We start from the raw sequence: 13,347 nt of genomic DNA on the forward strand, positions 1-13,347 counted from the left end.
TTCAGTGTGCGATTACTTTGTGTAGGGGGGGCCCCTCAAGTCTAAGGAGTATCGCATCAACCCTCATAGTCTTCAAGAACTTCAATAGAACATTTCGGATGAGACTGCAGCAATTCCAGCAGTCCAGCTTTGATCCACCTTCAACAACTTGTTGACTAGGGCCCAAAAGCGCTAAGAGATGAATGGTGGTCATTTTCAACATCTGCTATAATTATGTTAGTACTGTATTTCCTTTCCTCTGCTGTGTTTCTTTGTATCCTGGAACTCTGTTCTCTGGTCTACTTTCATTTGCCCCATCCTGTATAAATCACCTAACGAGGATTTTATGAAGTTTAAGTTAGGTTACTTAGAGAACAAAAAAATAAATTTATTTCACTTATGTGCACTTTGAACACACTTGACTTTTCACATCTCCATCTCCTTCCACATCCTTTCTTTCTATGTGTGATCTTCACATCATCCACAGCGCAGCAACTTCGAATGCAGCTGATTGCTGCAGCTATTTCTTCGTAAGATTCCGACCACTGAACGTTTTTGTAGTCAGGGTGCTTTGTGCTATGAAGATTTTCGTATTCTTGACACTTTGCAATGATCACTGTGGGGTAGCCACACACAAAATATACTTTGTCATTTTATAGCTTAGAGTCAAAATTGTTGCCATGCTTTTAGAACAGTTATGTTTTTAAATTAAAAATGCGACAAACTCAAACAACAAAACAGTATATACGGAAATAAAAGAAACAGTGAGTTGTTATTAGATATTGATAGACCTACTAGGACCTGTAGAAACATAGGTGTCTGTGAAAAATGCAGGAATATCACTGAAGGTGGTCTTTTATGTGCAAAGTGTGTGACAAAATCTCTTTTGATGTGTAAAGGTAAACTCCTCACTGAAGGAAAGGAGAAATTTACAAAAATATCGAAGTGTAATTCATTACTGATTTATTAAATATATCCAAAAGTATTCCCCTAACAAACAGATTTGAAGTGCTCAGTGACGATGGTGCTTTTACTGAACATACACAAATACTGTCTGCTCCAGAAACACTTTTCACAAACACTACTGCTTGTAAACCTCAGCGTGAAGACATTCAAATTCCCTGTAGTGCTGTTCCTACACTTCAAAATATCCACCAACATGATTCAGATTGTAATCGCCTGAGGAAGCTCATGATTCTTGCCGACAGTCACGGGTGTGACATTGCTTCTCACGTAAATGAAGCGGCAGAAACTGAAAGGGCAACAGGTTTCGTCTAGCCTGGTGCATCCCTGACTCAACTAAATAAGCATGTTCATTTGGAGGAAATTGGTAATGTTTGGTGGCTCAAATCGTTTGTAAGTGACTGAAACATCAGTAGCTTGCCAAGAACTAATGGAGTGCTTGCACTCTTTGGACCAACAAATGTACGTAAACAATATGCACTGTTACGACTTACCTCATGATCATGTGTGAACAGAGAGATGGAATGAACAGGTCTTGAATGCATGCAAACAGTTTTCAAATGGTAATGTTCTGTATATAAGTGTTGTTAGTCGAAAGTTTCATACCTCACATGGCCTTTAATTGACTGGGCTTGGAATAAAATTAATAACACAAAAATTAGTCGAAAGAATGACATGCAATTGTTATATCTAAAATACAGGAGAAATGATAAAAATGCTGTATCATCTTCTGCCAAATATTCTGGTGACTTTGGTGATCAAAATAAATGTAAAAATTTTTGTAAAGAGTTTTCCATATGAAAAAAGTAGAATTAATAATAAGATTACCTCAGTGCATAGGTAATCTAAGGTGTTAAAACTACTACATCACTTCGTTCAGTCTCTGGAAAAAATTACTACATTTCGAATTAGTGAATTTTGAAATAAATATCGATATTATATGTGTAACTGATCACTGGTTAGACAAAACCAGATTTTGTTAAACCTACTTCCTGGATACAAATGTACCAGTTATTGTTGTATAGGGAAAAATATATGTGGTGGAACAGCTATTTTTATAAAAGATTATTTAAAATTTACAGCAGTAGAAAAGTATCAAAACGTGGCAAGAGAAAGATTTTGAACTACGTGTAGTTGATTAGACAAGTATTAATATCTTAGTTGTAACACTCTATAGATCTGAGGACTGTCGAATTTTCACTAAAGAGTTTGAAATATTGCTCAATAATATACAATGTGATAGAAAGACGAGATTTAAATGTAGGCTTTTTACAAGATCAAATCATAGAAATGAAATGTTTAATATAGTCAATAGTTTTGGTTTTATACAAACAGTCAACTTTCCAACTAGAATTACTGGCGAAAGTAAGACTGCTGTAGACCATATTTTTATACGATTATGTGACCTTAACTATAACACCAACATTATGAGTTACAGTGATCATGTGCCCCAGGCATAACGTTAAACTGCGTCCAAAACCGAGTGACCACTGGCATAAGTGGTCCCATTCTACCAAGTGCCAACAGCCTCCTCAGAGGGCGGATGAGCAGGTAAAGGATAGGGCACTCTGTTGTCCTTGGGATGAGAAATCGTCACTAAAGGCGAAAGAACCAGATGGGCGAACGTCATCAGCATGTGGAAGGCAACGAGTAACCACAACATTAAAGATCCTATGGCTTTCTCTAGTTACACATCGTGGCTGAATTCAAACCCAAATTTTCTGGAGTTTCAAGTCCCCCAATTGGATCTCTAGGCGACAGTTTTGAGCAACACTGTCACAAAGAAGAGATTATCATTGGAAGAGAGTATAAAGATAAGCACATGTAATGTGAAGGCGATGGCTCAGGCTGAAAAAATCAACAATGCCATCCAATAAATGGAAAGAATGAGCATTAAGATCATAGGAATTAAAGAAATGTGATGGCCGGGTTCAGGTTCTTGTAACATAAATGAACACAGAATTTACTACCCAGGAACATCTAATGGACAGTATAAGTCTGGAATAGGATTTATAGTATCGAAAGCAATCGCAGAATGTGACACTGACTGTATACCTGTTTCAGAGAGAGTGATGTTACTCCAAATAAGTGCTCTACCAGTACAACTGAACATTATTCGGGACTACACTCGAACAACAGGTCATAGTGATGAAGAAGTTGCAGAATTTTATTCTCGAATCTCAGGTGTTTTGCAACAACTACCGAATAAAGATCTTAGAAAAATTATGGGAGATTTTAATGCCAAAATAGGAAGGAGGTCCAAAGGCGATATTATGGGTCACTATAGACTTCGTGAAAGTATACAACTCTGAAATATTCAGTGAATTTGCAGGAGAGTGGAGATTCGTAATAACTAACACATTCTTCACACTGCCATCAGACGTCTCTACACCTGGAAGTCCCCAAGAGATTCAGACAAAAATATTACCCGGAATCAGATTGATTATGTCTTGATAAATCAAAGATATAGAAACAGCTGTCTCTCAATGAAAACCTATCCAGGTGCCAACATTAACTGAGACCACATTCCCCTAGTTGTTGTCTTTTAAATCAGAATAAAGACAATTCAAGAAGAAAAAAGTCAAAATGTATGATATCCGCAAACTGAAAGCATCTTCCATAAGAGAAAATGCAGGAGTTCATCTTAATAATGTACTGAAGTCTCTGTCAGGTAACGTGTGCACCAAAGAGGAAATTAAGAACATAAACTTTATAGTGGAATCAGTTAAAGAAGAACATCTGAAATCCAATGTCACTAAAAAGATGTCATGGATGACTGAAGAGATACTTAAAATGTTGGACATAAGGAGGAAAGTGAAAAGTAATCCTGAGGAATACAAGAATATCAACAAGGAGATCAGGAAACGGATATGAGAAGCTAACGAAAGAGAAATACAGGACCAGTGCAATGAAACAGAGAAATTACAGTTGAAGCATAGTAGTTTCAATATTCATAAAAAAGTCAGCGAAGTGACAGGAAATCACAGAAAAAGGACAGAAAACAGATTGATGAATAATGAAGGAAAAATAATATTTGGACGAGATGAGCTTAAAGAAACATGGAAAACATACATAGAACAACTCTTTTATGACAACCAGTCAGAACTTCCTCAACTATATTGTGAAACACGACCTAGAATTCTGCTGGAAGAAGTACAAGTTGCGATAAATCGAATGAAAGATGGTAAATCACCTGGTCCCGACAATGTGAATGCCGAAATTCTCAAGCTGCTCTGTGACGATAATTTAAAATGGTTGACTACAATATTCAATGACATCTATGACTCTGGTAATGTTCCACAGGAATAGCTTAAATCTGAATTTATTACATTACTCAAAAAGCGCAGGGCTAAGACTTGTGGTGAATATAGGACCATCAACCTCATGAGTCACCTGCTAAAGATCTTACTGAGGGTCATTCGCCAAAGAATTTACAATATCTGTGAAGAACAAATGTCTTCTACACTGTTTGGTTTCAGAAATGCATTTGGTACGCGTGAAGCGTTGTTTATTATCCAGGTACAATTTCAAAGGTGCATAGACGTGAATTGTGACATTTATGCCTGCTTTATTGATTATGAGAAGGCTTTCGACAGAGTAAAACACCATAAGATTGTTGACATTTTAAGAAGTATTCGTTTGTATGACAAAGATCTACGTGTAACTGTGAACCTATATTGGAACCAATCGGCTTCTGTGAGGCTGGACAGAGAAAATACAGAAGAAATAGACATTCTACGAGGTGTAGGGCAGGGTTGTATACTGTTGTTGTGGTCTTCAGTCCTGAGACTGGTTTGATGCAGCTCTCCATGCTACTCTATCCTGTGCAAGCTTCTTCATCACCCAGTACCTACTGCAACCTACATCCTTCTGAATCTGCTTAGTGTATTGATCTCTTGGTCTCCCTCTACGATTTTTACCCTCCACGCTGCCCTCCAATGCTAAATTTGTGATCCCTTGATGCCTCAAAACATGTCCTACCAACCGACCCCTTCTTATAGTCAAGTTGTGCCACAAACTTCTCTTCTCCCCAATCCTATTCAATACCTCCTCATTAGTTACGTGATCTACCCACCTTATCTTCAGCATTCTTCTGTAGCACCACATTTCGAAAGCTTCTATTCGATTCTTGTCCAAACTGGTTATCGTCCATGTTTCACTTCCATACATGGCTACACTCCATACAAATACTTTCAGAAACGACTTCCTGACACTTAAATCTATACTCGATGTTAACAAATTTCTCTTCTTGAGAAACGCTTTCCTTGCCATTGCCAGTCTACATTTTATATCCTCTCTACTTCGAGCATCATCGGTTATTTTACTCCCCAAATAGCAAAACTCCTTTACTACTTTAAGTGTCTCATTTCCTAATCTAATTCCCTCAGCATCACCCGACTTAATTTGACTACATTCCATTATCCTCGTTTTGCTTTTGTTGATGTTCATCTTATATCCTCCTTTCAAGACACTGTCCATTCCGTTCAACTGCTCTTCCAAGTCCTTTGCTGTCTCTGACAGAATTACAATGTCATCGGCGAACCTCAAAGTTTTTACTTCTTCTCCATGAATTTTAATACCTACTCCGAATTTTTCTTTTGTTTCCTTTACTGCTTGCTCAATATACAGATTGAATAACATCGGGGAGAGGCTACAACCCTGTCTCACTCCCTTCCCAACCACTGCTTCCCTTTCATGCCCCTCGACTCTTATAACTGCCATCTGGTTTCTGTACAAATTGTAAATAGCCTTTCGCTCCCTGTATTTTACCCCTGCCACCTTCAGAATTTGAAAGAGAGTATTCCAATCAACATTGTCAAAAGCTTTCTCTAAGTCTACAAATGCTAGAAACGTAGGTTTGCCTTTTCTTAATCTTTCTTCCAAGATAAGTCGTAAGGTCAGTATTGCCTCGCGTGTTCCAACATTTCTACGGAATCCAAACTGATCATCCCCGAGGTCGGCTTCTACCAGTTTTTCCATTCGTCTGTAAAGAATTCGCGTTAGTATTTTGCAGCTGTGACTTATTAAACTGATAGTTCGGTAATTTTCACATCTGTCAACACCTGCTTTCTTTGGGATTGGAATTATTATATTCTTCTTGAAGTCTGAGGGTATTTCGCCTGTCTCATACATCTTGCTCACCAGATGGTAGAGTTTTGTCAGGATTGGCTCTCCCGAGGCCATCAGTAGTTCTAATGGAATGTTGTCTACTCCCGGGGCCTTGTTTCGACTCAGGTCTTTCAGTGCTCTGTCAAACTCTTCACGCAGTATCTTATCTCCCATTTCATCTTCATCTACATCCTCTTCCATTTCCATAATATTTTCCTCAAGTACATCTCCCTTGTATAAACCCTCTATATACTCCTTCCACCTTTCTGCCTTCCCTTCTTTGCTTAGAACTGGGTTTCCATCTGAGCTCTTGATATTCATACAAGTGGTTCTCTTCTCTCCAAAGGTCTCTTTAATTTTCCTGTAGGCAGTATCTATCTTACCCCTAGTGAGACAAGCCTCTACATCCTTACATTTGTCCTCTAGCCATCCCTGCTTAGCCATTTTGCACTTCCTGTCGATTTCATTTTTGAGACGTTTGTATTCCTTTTTGCCTGCTTCATTTACTGCATTTTTATATTTTCTCCTTTCATCAATTAAATTCAATATTTCTTCTGTTACCCAAGGATTTCTATTAGCCCTCGTCTTTTTACCTACTTGATCGTCTGCTGCCTTCACCACTTCATCCCTCAGAGCTACCCATTCTTCTTCTACTGTATTTCTTTCCCCCATTCCTGTCAATTGTTCCCTTATGCTCTGCCTGAAACTCTCTACAACCTCTGGTTCTTTCAGTTTATCCAGATCCCATCTCCTTAAATTCCCACCTTTTTGCAGTTTCTTCAGTTTCAATCTGCAGTTCATAACCAATAGATTGTGGTCAGAATCCACATCTGCCCCTGGAAATGTCTTACAATTTAAAACCTGGTTCCTAAATCTCTGTCTTACCATTATATAATCTATCTGAAACCTGTCAGTATCTCCAGGCTTCTTCCATGTATACAGCCTCCTTTCAGGATTCTTGAACCAAGTGTTAGCTATGATTAAGTTATGCTCTGTGCAAAATTCTACAAGGCGGCTTCCTCTTTCATTCCTTCCCCCCAATCCATATTCACCTACTATGTTTCCTTCTCTCCCTTTTCCTACTGACGAATTCCAGTCACCCATGACTATTAAATTTTCGTCTCCCTTCACTACCTGAATAATTTCTTTTATCTCGTTATACATTTCATCTATTTCTTCATCATCTGCAGAGCTAGTTGGCATATAAACTTGTACTACTGAAGTAGGCATGGGCTTTGTGTCTATCTTGGCCACAATAATGCGTTCACTATGCTGTTTGTAGTAGCTAACCCGCACTGCTATTCTTTTATTCATTATTAAACCTACTCCTGCATTACCCCTATTTGATTTTGTATTTATAACCCTGTAATCACCTGACCAAAAGTCTTGTTCCTCCTGCCACCGAACTTCACTAATTCCCACTATATCTAACTTTAACCTATCCATTTCCCTTTTTAAATTTTCTAATCTACCTGCCCGATTTAGTGATCTGACATTCCACGCTCCGATCCGTAGAACGCCAGTTTTCTTTCTCCTGATAACGACGTCCTCTTGAGTAGTCCCCGCCCGGAGATCCGAATGGGGGACTATTTTACCTCCGGAATATTTTACCCAAGAGGACGCCATCATCATTTAATCATACAGTAGAGCTGCATGTCCTCGGGAAAAATTACGGCTGTAGTTTCCCCTTGCTTTCAGCCGTTCGCAGTACCAGCACAGCAAGGCCGTTTTGGTTAATGTTACAAGGCCAGATCAGTCAATCATCCAGACTGTTGCCCCTGCAACTACTGAAAAGGCTGCTGCCCCTCTTCAGGAACCACATGTTTGTCTGGCCTCTCAACAGATGCCCCTCCGTTGTGGTTGCACCTACGGTATGGCCATCTGTATCGCTGAGGCACGCAAGCCTCCCCACCAACGGCAAGGTCCATGGTTCATGGGGGGGGTTGTATACTATCCCCACTGATTTTCAACATCTATTCAGAAGACATCTGTGAGGAAGCTCTTGATGACGTAGAGATGGGAGTGCTCTTAAACGGAAAATATATCAACAACATCAGATATGCTGATGAGACAGTAATATTTTCTGATAGTGAAGGATAATTTGCAGTACTTGTCGATAGACTTGCACAAAAAAGCTCTGAATATGGTCTAGATGTCAACCCTCAAAAAACTAAAACAATGATAATCAGTAAAAACAGAGTACCTTCACGTCACATTCAGATAGGCCAAAATCACATAGAGGAAGTATATAAACACACATACTTTGGCACTACATTAAATGATCAGTGGGATCGTTCTGATGAGGTGAGAACTCAAAATGGAAAAGCCAGGGCTGTCTTCAATAAGATGAGTAACCTTTTCAAGAATCATGGCTTAGCAGTGACGACGGAGATCAGACTTCTACGCTGCTACGTATTTTCAACTCTCTTCTATCGTGGTGAAACATGGGCTCTGACAGAATCGTTCGGTAAGCAGCTGGAGAGATGTGGCTGTACAGGAGAATGTTAAGAATACTATGGACAGCGCGTGTCAAAAATATAGAGGTTCTACGAAGAATGAAGAAAGAGAAAGAAGTACTGGCCACCGTGAAAACAAGAAAGATCCAGTACCTGGGACACATCATGCAGAACTACAACAGATACCGTCTCCTCCAGACCACTCTGCAAGGAAAAATAGCAGGGAAGAGAACTGTTGGCCAGAGAAGAATATCCTAGCTTAAGAACATCAGAACGTGGACCTCTAACACATCTACAGAGCTATTTAGAGCTGCAAGTGACAGTAAAAGCAATACCAAGACGATTGTCAACATCCAGAACAGATAGGAACCAGAAGAAGAAGAAGAACAGTGATTTTGAACCTCAGATCCTGTCTATTGAACTAAATTTTGATAGTAAATGACGACCAAAAATTGAAATAATTTAACAGAGTTCAGCGACGACAAGGTCATAGTGTTTAATTTTATGCTGTCAAGGGAAATATGGGATGACGCCTTCAGTAAAACTGAAATAAATAGCATATTCGACAGTCTTCATAATGTGTGTCTGCATTACTTTCATATATGATTTCCAATGAGAAAGAAAATGATTAGGATAGTTAGAAACAAATGTTGAATTACAAAACCTATAATAACTTTCAGTAAAAGGAAAAAAAAATCTCCATACCTTCATCCATCAATAACACTACTTCAGAAGTTAGAAATTATGTGAGAAAATATAACCAAATATTCAACAACATAATAAATGAAGCCAAATGACAAAGCAATGATAACTACATTTGAAGTGCAAAAAAATATAATGAAATTTGTCAGGAAGGTTATTATAGCAGAAACTGTCACAGAATGGTCATCATCAAAGAATATCTCTCTGCAAATTGAAAATAAGAGACTCTCAGATCCAAAAGTGGTGGCTGATAAGTTTATTGGGTATTTTACTAATATAGCAAATCAGTTAATCCAAAATCAATATGAAGACAGACCTATGTGCTTACCAAATTATTTAAATGCTAGTCTTAAATATATCTTCCTTCAAGCAGTCATGGAGACAGAGATGAAGCAAGTAATAAGGTCACTCAAAAAAGATATTCATGTGGGCTGGATGTTATGTCAGATTATGTATTTAAAAATTCCTTTGATTATGTAACAAAATCTCTAATGTATATAGTAAACACATCCCTGTCAATAGCTTCCCAATAGCTCACAAAGAGCTAAAGTAACCCAACTATTAAAAAAAATGAGACACTGAGAATGTAAATAGCTATCGTCCAGTATTCCAATTCAGTGTTTGCTCCAAAATATTTGAAAGAATTTCCACAACAGGCTTCAAAGCTACATTACAAAAAATTTATTACTCTCACCAAATCAGCACAGATTCATTAAATCCAGGAGTACATTAACAGTACATTTGAGTATTCAGAAACTGTTTCTCAAACACTAGATGACAGAGAACTTGCTACTCCTATTTACCTCAAAAGTATTTGATGTAATTGACCATGACTTTCTTACTAACAAATTAGTTCAAAAAGGTGTCAGATGGAACCCAAATCAGTGGACAAGATATTATCTGTATGACAGGCGGAAAATGGTGGCTTCAAGGTATGATAACATTATAGAAAATCTCATTACAACAACAACACATCTATCTAATAAATGATCAGTAAAGTATGGATGCCACAAGGCTCTGTCTTAGGATCTCTATTGTCCTCCTTCACACTGATTTAAATGACATTATTAAAAAGGAAAAACAAATCTTATTTTCTGATGACACCAGCATCGTAATAACAGCTACTGACAAAATTCCTATGAAAATAGCAATAGATACTTGAATGTCCTTAGTCACTAGCTGGTTCTAAAAATAAGATAATAATAAATACGGAAAAATTATCTTTATGAATTTCCAGTCTTCTGCAGTTGAAAAACAGCTAGATATAATACCATATCTTGACAACACATTATTGAAATTACTTACTGAAACTAAAGTTCTAGGTATATAGGTCAAGACAATTTAAAATGGAACTCTCGCGTAAAAGAACTTGAAAAAAAGCTTTCAAAACCTTTTTATGCTCTTCGTGGGTTAAGCCAAAGTGCAAGCAGGCCAACAGTTATTCAGGCATATTATGCATACTTCCATTCATTACTCCAGTATGGGCTAATCTTCTGGGAAAACTCAGCCACCAGCATAAAAATCTGTAGGCTGTCTCTGGAAACACGTAGATCACATTTCATACAGCTGAAAATACTGAGCCTGACAAGCCTTTACATATACTGAAGAGCCGAAGAAACTGATACACCTGCCTAATATCGTGTAGGGCACCCGCGAGCATGCAGAAGTGCCACAACACGACATGGCATGGACTTGACTGATGTCTGAATTAGTGTTGGAGGGAAGTATTACCATGAATCCTGCAGGGCTGTCCATAAATCCGTAAGAGTACGAGGGGAAAGAGATCTCTTGTGAACAGCATGTTGCAAGGCATCCCAGATAGGCTCAATAATGTTCATGTCTGGGAGGTTTGGTGGCCAGGGATGTGTTTAAACTCAGAAGAGTGCTCCTGGAGCCACTCTGGACGTGTAGGGTGCCGCATTGTCCTGCTGGTATTGTCCAAGACGTTCGGATTGCACAACGGACATGAATGGATTCAGCTGATCAGATAGGATGCTTAAGTACATATCTCCTGTCAGAGACGTATCTAGATGTATAAGGGTCCCCTATCATTCCAACTGCACATGCCCCACACCATTACTGACGCTCCACCAGCCTGAACAGTCCCCTGCCGACATGCTGAGTCCATGGATTCATGAGGTTGTCTCCATACTCATACACGTCCATCAGCTCGATACAATTTGAAACAAGACTTGTCTGACCAGGTAACATGTTTCCAGTCATCAACAGTCCAATTTTGGTGTTGACACGCCCAGGCGAGACGTAAAGCTTTGTGTCATGCAGTCACCAAGGGTACACGAGTGGGCCTTCGGCTCCAAAAGCCCATATCGATGATGTTTCATTAAATGGTTCGCACTCTGACACTTGTTGATGGCCCAGCATTGAAATCTGCAGCATTTTTAGAAGACTTGCACTTCTGTCACGTTGAACGATTTTCTTCAGTCATTGTTGGTCCCGTTCTTGCAGGATCTTTTTCCGCAAGCAGTGATGTTGGAGATTTGATGTGTTACAAGGTTCCTGATATTTAAGGTACACTCTTGAAATGGTCATACGTGAAAATCCCCACCTCAACTGTGTAGACACTTGTCTTATATATTTTTGGCAAATGAACGTTTTCTAAACAGTACTGGACATTTACAATAAAATGAGCATACCCATAGCCACAACACAAGTAACATTAGTAATAGACATATGTCTCAGTGTAGAGCAGTATTGTAGCAGGAAAGTACTTCACAGATAACAGTTGAAGTATTCAACAACCTACCTAGTGAGGTAAAACTACAGCGACATAAAAATACTTTTAAATACAACCTTAAGTCATTTCTAAAGGAACAGTTCTTTACTTAGTACAAAAAATTTTAAATTATAAAAAATAGGTTTGTAGACTGAATACATAATTATGGCTAAATTCAAGTTGTGTTTTTTTTTACTTGTAATTAATGATTATTATTTGTAAACTGAATTTTGTTTTGTTTTCTCTCTCTCTGTTTCTTATTCTTTCTCAAATTTGACTAGCCCTATATTCAGTTTTCTATTTAAGTACATCATGAATCAAAATGGACCAAATAAATGGCATGAAATACACTAAAGTAAGCGAATCAACATGTAAACAGTGGTTCATCTTGTAACACTTATCAAAAATTTTTGCTAAAAGCTTCCCTACTACACTGGCAAAGATTTGATGCAGAGGTCTTTGATATGTATTTATCGCTGGTGATAAACACTACATTGCTGGCGTCACACAGACATGTGCTCAGGCCTGTATCTATCGTTGGCCATGTGCAAAGACAAGAAATACGAATGACTAAAAATTGGACGTGTGTCTAGCACTTAGCTGAAGTCATAAAGTGGTCACATGATGTCCTTTGTTCGCTACCTTTGAGATGCCATATTTTGGTTGTTTCTATATTTAACTTGTGTGTCATGACAGTATGTCATTTTAAGGCAAAGCCGCAATGGAAATTTATCACTCTAGGTATTTACATATGCATCATGAGAGATACTGTGACTGCACTCCATTCAAAGATACTCTTTGGCTAAAGCACCTGCGTAAGGCCATATTGGAATTCGTCAAGCTCGTATTTTGTGTATTTTATATTATAACCACATTATAATTTATTGACGTTTATATGATTCTGCTAAAATACAGTTCATTGGCCCCATGTTTCCAAATCAGGGGTGTGAAAATGCTAGCATGTATATAAGGGTACTGCAGGGTGGATACATACATAAGAAATTCATGCCTGTGGAAACGCAGTTTTATTTTGCCACTTTTATTGTGAACAAATGTGTGGCACTGCTTTACTTATACTGTAGCGTATTTTTCTCTTGTATGATTTCAAATTTCCAAAACACGAAGGTCAGAAAGCTCTGTGTTAGAATGTAATAAGGAGAAAAAACTGGTGAGCGTCTAAATTGAGTGCTATATTTTCTCAGCATTTTCGAGAAGAGGACATCTACTGAATGTCACTTTCAAAAGTTTGTTTTAGGGAAAATTTTGTTCCCTCAGACTTTCCCGCTTACCTAAAAAATTTGAAAATAGTACGTTAGTTCATAGAGTGCAAGTTCATTTTTCTGTATAAAATATATTTAGCATAGTTAACTGAGACGTGGCGAAGGATTTACTTTCTCAGTACTC

This window comes from Schistocerca nitens, chromosome 3 (assembly GCF_023898315.1).
Source record: "Schistocerca nitens isolate TAMUIC-IGC-003100 chromosome 3, iqSchNite1.1, whole genome shotgun sequence".
Classification (NCBI taxonomy): domain Eukaryota; kingdom Metazoa; phylum Arthropoda; class Insecta; order Orthoptera; family Acrididae; genus Schistocerca; species Schistocerca nitens.